We start from the raw sequence: 12247 nt of genomic DNA on the forward strand, positions 1-12247 counted from the left end.
AAAGAAAAAACTAAAAACTATCTAGTTCAACATAGTAATAATGGTATGTGTTCCAAACCAGATATAACTATCGCAACTTTAGAAAATTTGGGGTTAGAAAATTTAAATAAAGAAAAGAAGAATAATAGACTACGCAAACAGGAGAATTTCTGGATCCCATTCTCTTGGTACAGCTTATCCTTTTGGGCTAAATGATCGTGTAGCAAAATATGGAGAAATGTCTCATGCTTTTGTTAAATGTATTGATGGTTGTTGGACCATCCTTTTTTAATTGTCCTACTAAACGTAAAAAAACGATCGAAAGGACATAAGAAAAATAGTAGAAAAATGAATTGGATTTACATATATTTTCTACGGATCTATACCAGCTGCCTGAATCTAAGTGTATGACTTCTGTAATAAAATGTCTAAATAAATTATCCAAGAGGTACTTAATATAACTTTTCTGGTTTGTTAAGAATAATACAGCTCTTGAATATAATTTTAAGTAATATGCGATACAATTTGCATTCTAACTAAAACGAAATTTGTTTGAAAAAAGAATAAGTCTGAAAAGATTGGTAAAAAGGACAACAGATTATATTTACCCATTAGTTTTACTTGTAAGCTGATTGAAGATAATAATTTACCAGAAATTTCAAATCAGCGGGAGGTGAAACAGGCCCTTCCTCGTAATTTGAATTATTATGATAGTCCGGTTTTAACTTATAAATTTTCAAAAACTATTGGGCAAATGATTTTTAATTATAATTTCATACTTAAAAGATTGGACAGTGATATAAATTCAAAACCTGTTTTGACAAACAACTAGAAATTGTAAACAACTAGGTCCATTTGTAAATCCCACTAACCGACATGTTATAACAGGGGACTTATCAATAATAAAACAGGAAGATCTTCAAATTATAATGAATACAGGGGCCAATTTCCGTTTTTCTCATCATTTGAAACCATCGAGTATTCTTGATAGCTTAGAAAATGATTTTTATTTATTTATTGAAGTGGTGTAAGAAAGAGAATAAAAATAAAGAGAGTTTTCAAAATTGGAAAAATTTAGTTACTAGTAGAATAAGAAATAAAATAAATTCTAACTTAAAAAATAGTAACACTAAATCATTATTTTATAACGCTAGGATAAAACAAGCAACTGCCAATCTACAGAATGAATTTGTAATTGTGCTGGTGGATAAAACTAATAACAATTTTGTCATAATTTGTCAGAAACTGTATTGTGATGTCTTAACAAGGAAGTTATGCATGACCAATGTTTACGAAAAGGTGAATTTAGAGGAAGAAAATTTAATTGAAAAAACTGAAGAAATACTTTAAAAAAATTAATATTAGAATTAATGACAATGATAAAAAATTCTCTTTCCTATATTGGACTGTAAAATTTCATAAGAATCCCTCTAAACCACGATTTATTGATGGAGCAGGTAGATGTCCAACCCGCATTGCTGCTACTGACCTCCCTTTAATTTTAAAAGAAATGATAAATAAACTTAAAACCTATTGTTATGGTATTAAAAAATTTCGAATTTTAATTCATGCTGGAGTGTTAATAATTCACTGCAAGTGATACTCTTTAACAATGGTTTCAGCTAAAAGAATTCAGTCTTTCGATTTTGCGACAATGTATACTAATCTATCACTTAATGTAGTGTTAGAAAATTTAAAAAAAGTTATCAAGAAATCTTTCCTCTTATCTCGTAAGAGGTTCTTAAAAATAGAAACTAATAATAAAAAAAGCTATATGGACAAACTGCTTTAAGATTACAGTTAGCTCGAGATGTTACAGCTTAGATATGATTTTTGATTTATTAGAATTTGCTTTATATAATACTTAGATAAGATTTAATAGTAATTTGTACAAGCAAATCATTGGAATTCCCATAGTGGGGGGATGCAAGCCCATTTATAGCTGACTTGTTTTTAAGTCAACTTGAATATAAATATATGATGGATAAGTGTAACCCAAATAATTTAAATTATGTTTTGTCAAATAATAAAAGATACTTAGATGATATTTTGGTTTTAAATTGTAAGGAATTTTTTGATATTTCTAAATATATATATATATATATATATATATATATATATATATATATATATATATATATATATATATATATATATATATATATATATATATATATATATATATATATATATATATCAGAGCTTACTCTTGAACCTAGTCATGGCACTGGTCTAGAAAATCATTTCTTAGATTTGAATATTAATATTTCTAATAATAATAAATTAGGTTTTAGAATGTATAACGAAACGAATGATTTCGATTTTGAAGTGGTTAGTTTCCCGTTCCCTGAAAGTATTGTACACTCAAATATCACATATTCAGCATTTTACTCACAGTTACTTAGATATGCAAGGATTTGTAGTAATTATATTGATTTTAAAAAAAGATGAAAATTTTAAGCCAAAAATTGATTTTAAGAGGTTTTCTACAAATAAATTAACTTGGCAATGTAAAAAATTTAGTTTTCATTATAAAGAACTTTTAAATAAACAATAAAAGAATTATCTTGAAACACTTAGCGAAATCTTTGGTTGATTTTGATTTTCCTTGTTACTAAGTTTGGCGTGTCCCTAATTTTTGAAAGTGGATTTCTGGAGGATTTTGCATATATTGTGTTTTCAAAAGGTCTTATTTTGCATTCATTTCCTAAAATTTTATCTAAGTTACATTTAAATCAATAGAGAAAATTTGATATAGTGGAAAAATTTTAATAATTGTTGAGTATTAGTTTAGATTGTGAATTGGTAACATAAGAACAAGAGAGCCAGAACCAAGCTATGATATGCTAGTTTTGATGTTACTTGGTTGTTTTACATTTGTTTTTTCATAGGCATATATTTTGTGGGTAATACCTAGCACAGAGATACCATTAGAAATTTATGGTAGGCACACCACTTGCCAGGGTAGGGAGTTACTTATACTTACTTACAATACGACTGCCTGTCCATGGATTATTCTTCATGGTTGATTGTGTATGGCTATGCTGTTTGACCTATGTAATTGGATGGATGAGTAGGGTCAAGGCCTCATTCAAGTACTGATATATTTTGATGACTAATGTAGGAAAACAGTCTTTCTTTTCTCCTTCTGTCTCATTTTTTTCTTTATGTGTTTGTGCTGTTGCATTGGTGATTTATTTTTTCAGAATGTAATTCTTGGTGAAAATGATTTTGGATTCTTTTTGTGGCCACTCCCGTGGTATTCTGTGGTTGGTCATTGACAGTCCTTAATTTATTGTATGTTTTCGATCAATATTAATTGTGTGCTTGAAGGAAAACACTTGAGTCATATAAAAAAAAAAGTGGAGATGAAATATTTCAAGAAGGTGTGGGTACACGATAGTGTTTTGTAGCATTAAATGCTGAAAAAGATATATATTTGAACTACGAACAAGTACTATTGGTGACACTATTGGAAACGTGTGCGTGCATTGTCATGACAGTGAGCGATTATTTTCTTATGAGTACCAAAAAAATTCAAACCTTAAGATGATGGATATGCTAGAGTGAGATTTCCAGAGAAGATACCACTCAAAGAAATGCAAAAATAAAAATAATAGTTGATGACGAGCAGCGGGTTCGTGCTAGTGCTTCTGGTAGCACGTTACCCGTTGATAAACCCTACCGCTATCTTTCGGGTATTAGCATTCAACAGAAGGTACAAAGGAGAAAAGCGTATTCTTCTACCAATATCATAAGCCATATCTTGTCGACGTGCCGGAACTGTTACCAGTGTAAAATATAATGTGGCAATAGACAGTGAAATTGCAGGCAAAATAAAAAGGGCATTGGCAGATAATATCACCAAGGAAATTAAAGATAACACAAAAAAACCATCGGTGAACGTTAATAGTATCATGGGTATTTTACCTATAGATACCACCATTGGACAGAATAATAGAAATAACGAAATGTGTGATGAGCTTGTAGGTGAAACTATATTCAATCTCGTGTATGACACCGAAATAAAATAAGTGCCATTTCAAGATAAAACATGATCAATTATTTTCTGGAATGGATTCTAAACATTCAAATTTTTTATGATGATATTAATAACACGTAGCATTGCACGTCGTATTATTTCAATAGGAATATTCCATTGAATTACTTCGTTGTTTCCATTATTTTAGGGTAGGCTACTAACTCCATTATTGAGAATATTTATTCAAAAGCCAGATTCAAGAACAGGAATTTTCAGACATAGACGCTACTACCAGGCTCAACGGGGGTAAACTAGAGTGTGAAATAGGTCGATAAAGTTCTTACCAAATTCGAGAGAGACGAACCAGATTCCTTTTAGAGTTAGAGAAATATGAAGGGCGAATTTATCAAGATTAAGAGGCAGGCGGGTGGAAATTTAAAAAAAATGTCAGAAAAATAATATTTTCTCAAATAAGAGAAAAAAGTTACACTTCCGTTCTGAATTTTCCTAAAGAAGCGAAAAAATTCAACTTCTGTTCTGAATTTCTCTAAAGAAGAGAAAATATTCCAACTTCTATTATGAATTTTTCCAAAGAATCTCATAGAAGAGAAATTTTTTTTCATTAGTAAAGAAAAAAGTTACAATTCAGTCCTGAAATTTTCTCTAAAGAAAAGAAAAAAGCTACACTTCAGTTCTGATTTCCCCCAAAACAGTGAACAAATTTCAAGTTCTATTCTGAATTTTTTCCAAAGAAGAGAAAAAGTTATATTTCTGTCCTGAATATTCCCAAAGAAGAGAAAAGAAGTTCAACTTCTGTTCTGAATTTTAAAATTTCGACTTCTGTTCCGAATTTTCCCAAAAGAAGAGAAAAAAGTTACACTTTGATTCTGAATTATCCAAAGAAGAGAGAAAAAAGTTAAACTTCAGTTCTAAATCTTCTCAAAGAAGAGAAAAAAGTTCAACTTCTGCTCTGAATTTTTCCAAAGAAGAGAAAAAAAAGTTCAATATCTGTTTTGAATTTTTCCCAAAAGAAGCGAAAAAAGTTTCGCTTTGATTCTGAATCTTCCTAAACTTCAGCTAAACTTCAGTTCTGAATCTTCCCAAGAAGAGAAAAAAAAGTTCAACTTCTGTTCTGAATTTTTCCAAAGAAGAGAAAAAAACTTCAACGTATGTCCTGAATTTTTTCAAAGAAGGGAAAAACTTAAAACTTCAGTTCTGAATTTTCCCAAAGAAGAGAAAGTCACTTCAGTTTTGAATTTTCCCAAGAAAGAAAAAGAAGTTCAACTTCAGTTCTGAAGTTTTCCAAAGAAGAGAAAAAAGTTACATTTCTGTTCTGAATTTTTATCTAAAGAAGAAACAAAAATTTCAACTTCTATTATGAATTTTTCCATAGAAGAGAGAGAGCTGCACTTCAGTCCTGATTTCCTCAAAAACAGTGAAGAAAAGTTCAAGTTCGGTTCTGAATTTTTCAATAAAAGAAAAAAGTTAAACTTTAGTTCTGAATTTTTCCAAAGAAGAGAAAAAAGTTACACTTCGATTCGGAATTTTTCCAAAGAGAAAATAGTTAAACTTCAGTTCTGAATCTTTCCAAAGAAGAGAAAAGTTACACTTCTGTTCTCAATTCCCCCAAAAAAGAGAAAAAAGTTATATTACTGGTGATGAATGTTCCCAAAGAAAAGAAAAAATTAAACTAAAGTTCTGAATTTTCCCAAAGAAGAGAAAAAAGTTACACTTCGATTCGGAATTTTTCCAAAGAGAAAATAGTTAAACTTCAGTTCTGAATCTTTCCAAAGAAGAGAAAAGTTACACTTCTGTTCTCAATTCCCCCAAAAAAGAGAAAAAAGTTATATTACTGGTGATTAATGTTCCCAAAGAAAAGAAAAAATTAAACTAAAGTTCTGAATTTTCCCAAAGAAGAGAAAAAAGTTACACTTCAGTTTTGAAATTTTCCAAAGGAGAGAAAAAAGTTCAAATTCAGATTTGAACTTTTTTAAGAAGAGAAAAATACATTTCGGTTCTGAATTTTCCAAAGAAGAGGAAAAGTTAAGCTTAAGCTCTGAATCTTCCCAAAGAAGAGGAAAAAGTTCAACTTCTGTTGTGAATTTTTTCCGTAGAAAAAAGTTACTCTTCAGTTCTGAATTTTTCCATAGAACGGAAAAAAAGTTACACTTCCTTTCTGAATTTCCCAGAAGAAGAGAAAAAAGTTACACTTCTGTTTGAATTTTCCCCAAAAGGAGAAAAAAAGTACAACAATTTTGAATTTTTTCAATCAAAAAATAAAAAAGGCGTTTCTTGAGGGAAAAAAGTCCAGTTTCTGTTGGAAATAACAGTAACACATATTTCCTAGATTTTCAAAAATAGCAGAAAAAAGCTCAAATTCTGTTCTGAAGTTTCCCAGCGAAGAGAAAAAATTAACCCTTCGGTTCTGAATTTTTCCAAAGAAGAGAAAAGTTAAACTTTGGTTCCCACTTTTTCTAAAGAAGAGAAAAAAGTTAAACTTCAGTTCGGAATTCATCCAAAGAAGAGAAAAAAAATTCAACTCCTGTCCTGAATTTCCCGACAAGGGAAAAAAGTTACACTTCACCCCTGAATTTTCCCAAAGAAGAAAATAAAGTTCATCTTCTATCCTGAACTTTACCAAAAAGCAGAAAAAGTTAAGCTCCTGTCCTAAATTTTCCCAAAGAAGAGAAAAAAGTTCAACTTCTGTCCTGAATTTTCCCAAAGAAGAGAAAAAAGTTACATTTCGGAGCCGAAGCGTAACTTCTTTCTCTTTAGAAAAATTCAGAACAGAAGTTGAACTTTTTTTCTTCTTTGGAAACAATTCAGAAGTGAAGTGAACTTCTTTTCTCTTCTATGGGAAAATTCAGGACAGAAGTTGAAGTTTTCAAAACTGAAGTTGGAACTTTTTCTCTTCTTTGGAAAAATTCAGAAGAGAAGTTGAAGTTTTTTCTCTTCACTGGGAAAATTCAGAACTAAAGTTTAACTTTTTTTCTCTGAAATTCAGAAGTAAAGTAATTTTGTTTTCTTTTGAGAAAATTCAGAAAACAAGTTTAACTTTTTTTTTCTTCTTTGGAAAAATTCAGAACTAAGATTGTACTTTTTTTCCTCTTCTTTGGAATAATTCAGAACAAAAGTGTAACTTTTTTCTCTTCTTTAAGGAAAATTCAAAACAGAAGTGTAACTTTTCTCTCTCCTTCGTGGGGATTCAGAAAGAAAGAGTAATTTTTTCCTTTTGTATGGAAAAATTCTGAACTGAAGTACAACATTCTCTTTCTATGGGAAATTTCTAAGAAAAATCCAACTTTTTTCTCTTCTATGGGAAATTCAGAACAGAAATGAATTTATTTTCTTTTCTGTGAGAAGATGTAGAACTTATTTTTAATTTTTTTTTCTTTCTTTGGAAAAATTTAGAATCGAAGTATAACTTATTTCTTTTCTTTGGGATAATTCAGAACTGAAGTTAACTTTTTTCTTTTTTTGGGGGGGGGGAAAAAATCAGAACTGAAGTTTTACCTTGTTCTCTTCTTTGGGAAAATTCAGAACGGAAGTGCAACTTTTTTCTCTTCTATGGAAAAATTCAGAACAGAAGTTGAACTTTTTTCTCTTCTTTAGAAAAAATTCACTACAAAAGTGTAACTCTTTCTTGTTCTTTGGAAAAGTTCAGAACTGAGGTTGATCTTTTTTCACTTCTTGGGGAAAATTCAGAACAGAAGTGTAAGTTTTTTATGGTCTTTGGGAATGTTCAGTCCCCGAATTGTAACTTTTTTCTCTTCTTTAGAAAAATTCACGACAGAAGTTGAACTTTTATTGGATAAATTTATAACCGAAGTTGAACTTTTTTCTCGTCTTTGGAAAAATTCAGAAGAAAACTTGAACTTTCTATCTCTTCTTTAGAAAAAATTATCTCTTCTTTAGAAAAAAAAATCTGTTCTTCGGGAAAATTCAGAACTGAAGTTTTACTTTTATCTCTTCTTTCGAAAAATTTAGAATCAAAGTCCTACTTTTTTCTTTTCTTCGGGGAAAATTCAGAACTGAAGTGTAACTTTTTTCTCTTCTTTGGGAAAATTCAGAACAGAAGTGTAACGTTTTTCTCTTCTCTGTAAAAATTTTAAACTGAAGTTAACTTTTCTCTTCAATGGAAAAATTTAGAACCGAAGTCGAACTTTTTTCTCTTCTTTAAAAAAAATCAGAACTGAAGTGTCACTTTTTTCTTTTCTTCGGAAAAGTTCAGAATCGTAGTGTCACTTTTTTCTCTTCTTTCGGAAAAATTCAGAACTGAAGTGTAACTTCTTTCTCTTTTTTGGGGAAAATTAAAAACATAAGTCTAACTTTTTTTCTTCTATGGAAACATTCACAACAGAGCTTGAACTTTTTCACTGTTTTGGGGGAAATTAGGACTGAAGTGTAGTTTTTACCTCTTCTATACAAAAATTTGGAACAAAAGTTGAGCTTTTTTCTCTTCTTTAGAAAAAAGTGTAACATTTTTCTCTTGCATTTCTCCAGAACTGAGGTTGAACTTCTTCTCTTTTTTAGAAAAAAATACAGAACAAAAGTGGAACTTTTTTTCTGTTCTTTGGGAAAATTCAGAACTGAAGTGTGACTTTTTTCCCTTCTTTGGGAAAATTCACAACTGAAGCGTAACTTTTTATTCTTCTTTGGAAAAATTCAGAAGAGAAGTTGAACTCTTTTTGGTTCTTTCGGAAAATATTATGCGTCTTACTTTTGAAAAATTCTCACCCACCTGCCTTTGAATCTTTATAAATTCCCACTTCATATTTCTCCGACTGTAAAAGGACAAAATTCTACAAATTCACAATAATCTATTGAACAAAATTGGATATGATTTGTTGGACATAATAAATTGCTAATGAACTTGATATTTATATTGAAAGAAACTGGATACGATTTTTGGATGTGTTGACTTGATTGTTGGAGTTTTTTAAGGGTTATAACACTTGATACGTTACAAGAGCTTGTCATTCATTCGGAATGGATGCAATAATAGCCAGCAGTGACTGAAATTTTTCGGAGTACTTTATGCATCATACATTTGGACTGATGAATCAATCATAAGGTGATTACCAGGCTCACGTGGGCCTCCCTGTTCAAAGTTGATAATTTGCTTTTAAATTTTAGATTATATATTTCGTTGTTTCAGTTCACGAAGGATACTGATTTTTAAGCAAAATTCAGAAGTTATCCACCACGGTCATGCCAAATGTTGGACATAACTAAGACAAAGAACAACCAAATATCCTATGTTGTATTTTGTTACGAGAGCCATGAAATTGTGACAACAACAGTCTTACAGCTTTCGACCTTTATTCGCATTTCAAAGTAGGCTTAGAAGAAAACTGCATTAGGCGTTACGAACAATTTTGCAGAATTAGCTGTTTTCATAATAAGCATATTGAGATTAGTGGTTCGAGTTTACCAGATGCATTGGTGAATTCGGTAAATTCTGCTTATTGGACTTGGACGCGCTAAAATCTAATATTCGGAACGATATTGAAAAAAAGTTCGCGAAAAAGTATAAATATCAAATAGTGCGGATAGGGTTGACTCTATCATTTCTGAGATTCACGACTCAATACTCGTCCAGTATTTGACCAAGTTTGATGAGATTGAAAACAAACTACGGGCTCTCGAGAACGCGAATTAAGCCCTATAAAACATGGTTGAACAGCATGAAACCAAACTTGATGATGTGGAGCAGGAAAAACGACTGAACCAACTCGTATTTCAGGGTGTTGACTGAAGTGAAGTTGTTCCCATCTCTGGGTGTGTATTGAATGTGATTACGGATAAAATGCAAATTTCTGATTTTTCCTTCGACGGCCATATTTTCTGTATTTAAATTTCAAACAAATAATACTGATGTGGACACCATTGTACATGCAAAAAAGCGTCCTGTGCCTGTGATGTTGCGCACAAGTCTGCTGAAACAACAAGAAAAGTGCATCTAAGTCAACGCTTGGTCGGTCAGGAATTTTTGTTACCGAGTAGCTAACATCAAAAAAGAAGTAGATTCTTGACTTGGCTAAGAGTAAGCTCGGTAGTAAAATTAGTAAGTTTTGTCAAGCAACGGGACGATTTTTGAAAAAACTCAGCGGGAGAGATCCGTAAAATTCAAGTTATGGCTGAAGCGATATGTTTGCCAAATGCGACCACGTAACTTTGAGTTCGTAAATTGCGTTGTTGCATTAATTGTTTGCTTTGTATTTTATAGCCGAATTCAATTCCTTTCATGTTTCTCTCTATCTTTCCCTTTCTTATGCTTCTTTTCTACCTATCAGCATGTTTTTTTGTTTTTTTTTTTAGTCGTTAAATTAGTCACCCTATTCAATGAGCGCAAATAAATATGATGATGCTTTGATTGAATCTGAACAAAACTGGTTTGTTTTTGGAAACCATGCTCTGACACATTTGCGGGGGATGATGAATGCATCCATAATTTTTCGTTGAATTGTTACCCAAGTAATAATATAAATCCGAATATTCCTTACGAATATTCAAAGACTGCGAGTGCAGAAAGAGCGATCGTTTTTTGGGATTGTCAAGGTCTAAGAACTGCATATTCTTCTTTATGTGAGATTTTAAGTGCGCTAGATAAAAAGCAGCGGTGAGACTTTTGTTTCTAGCAAGTCACTCTCGTGGGATTTTTCTTTTCCAGTATATGTTTGCGATCAAAGAGAACGGACAACCATGGAGCGGGGCGGTCTAGGCCTTTTGATTAGTGAAGACACTCAATATTGGGTTAGGGATGACCTTTCGCTGCGGCTTGAAGGTAGGATTGAAACCTTTTCATCCAAATTAAAAATGAAGGGGGAAATTTGGTTTTGGGATTGATTTATAGAAATCCGTCATGTTACATTAGTTTTTTTAGTGATGAATTTGAATTATAAATTAGATAAAATTAATAATGAAAGTAAATTTATGATGGGAGGTTTTGATATAGATTTACTAAAGATCGAATAGCTCAGATTTTGTTAATATGATGGAGTCACAGATTAGTTTTCCTTTTGTAACTATTCCAACTCGGATTTCGCATCTGTAGACGTCTTTAATTGATAATTTTTTCGTTAATGGTGGATTGCTTGAAAGATCCCAAGATGATGTGATTGTGTCCAGCGGGTCCAATTACCTTTTTTTAATAAGTAAAATAAGGCTGAATCAGTCAAAGGGGAATAAAAGAAATGAAAAGGCTTCGTTTTACCGTGAAATGAAAAAAAAAAAAATAAAGAGTTTTGCAAATATGATGGATGAAACAAATTCCTCGCGTGCAATAGAAGAAAAGTGTTCAAATATAGCAAATACCCTCTTCATTGAGATAGTGACGAAGGTAACGAATGAAACATGTCCCTCGCGAAGAATAAACCCGAATAGATATTTTCTTAAGAAACAATGGATACCAAAAGCTATTCTAGTTTCAATATTGCCGAAAAACCAACTTTGTGTGAATTATTTACAGGGTCATTCAGATGATAGTTTTATAAAATTAAAAAAAAAATGGAATATTTAAAATTCAGTAAAACGGTAAACTCAGAAACTTTATTTCCAAAATAGATATCATGAGAATCAAGGAAATATGAAAAATACATGGAAAACAATAAATAAACTTTTGGGTAAATTTCATAGTAAGGAGGAGGTGAAAGCCATTGAGACGACAAAAGGTCGTCTGATTCTCAAGACATAGCTGAATTTCTGTGTGATTATTTTGCCAATGAAGGAAAAAGACTTTACGATCAAGCGCGGGCAAACCTACACATATCTGCAAGTTTTGGATGTGTTTTTCAAAGGCAGCGTGCAAGTGAGAATTCTTTTGAGTTTGCAAGATATTTGGAACAGAAAGTGGCACGATTCCTGGCTGCGATGAAGTCAAACTCTAGCGGGATGGATGAGATTTGGCTAAAACTCATAAAAGCCGCAAAACGAGTGTCTTAAGTGTCTTGACGCACATAACCGACGTTTCTCTGGATCTTGGAGTCTTCCCAGAAGCACTAGAGATTGCAAGAGTGGATCTTCTTCATAAAGGGGGGAAAAAAGATGACCTATCGAATCGAAGACCTATATCTATTCTCCCGGTTTTTTTTTAAAGTTATTTGAGAAAGAGGTGCATGCCTAGTTAAGCTATTACATTAAAAAAAATAAAATTCTAATGGAAAACCCAATTTGGGTTCAGAAAAAAGGGCTATCTACGGATATGGCAGCTCTGAAATTGGTTGATTGGATTAGTGATGAATTTGAAGCTGTTCTCATACCCGCAGCTTTGTTTTTGGACATGAA

The 12247-nt window shown here is 31.6% G+C and overlaps 1 pseudogene; it reads right to left on the reverse strand.

Moving 5' to 3' along the window:
* The window catches only part of LOC136032950 (oxygen-dependent coproporphyrinogen-III oxidase-like), a 169475-nt pseudogene that overhangs the window by 134784 nt on the left and 22444 nt on the right, over positions 1-12247 (reverse strand).

Source organism: Artemia franciscana, chromosome 1 (assembly GCF_032884065.1).
Source record: "Artemia franciscana chromosome 1, ASM3288406v1, whole genome shotgun sequence".
Taxonomy (NCBI): Eukaryota; Metazoa; Arthropoda; class Branchiopoda; order Anostraca; family Artemiidae; genus Artemia; species Artemia franciscana.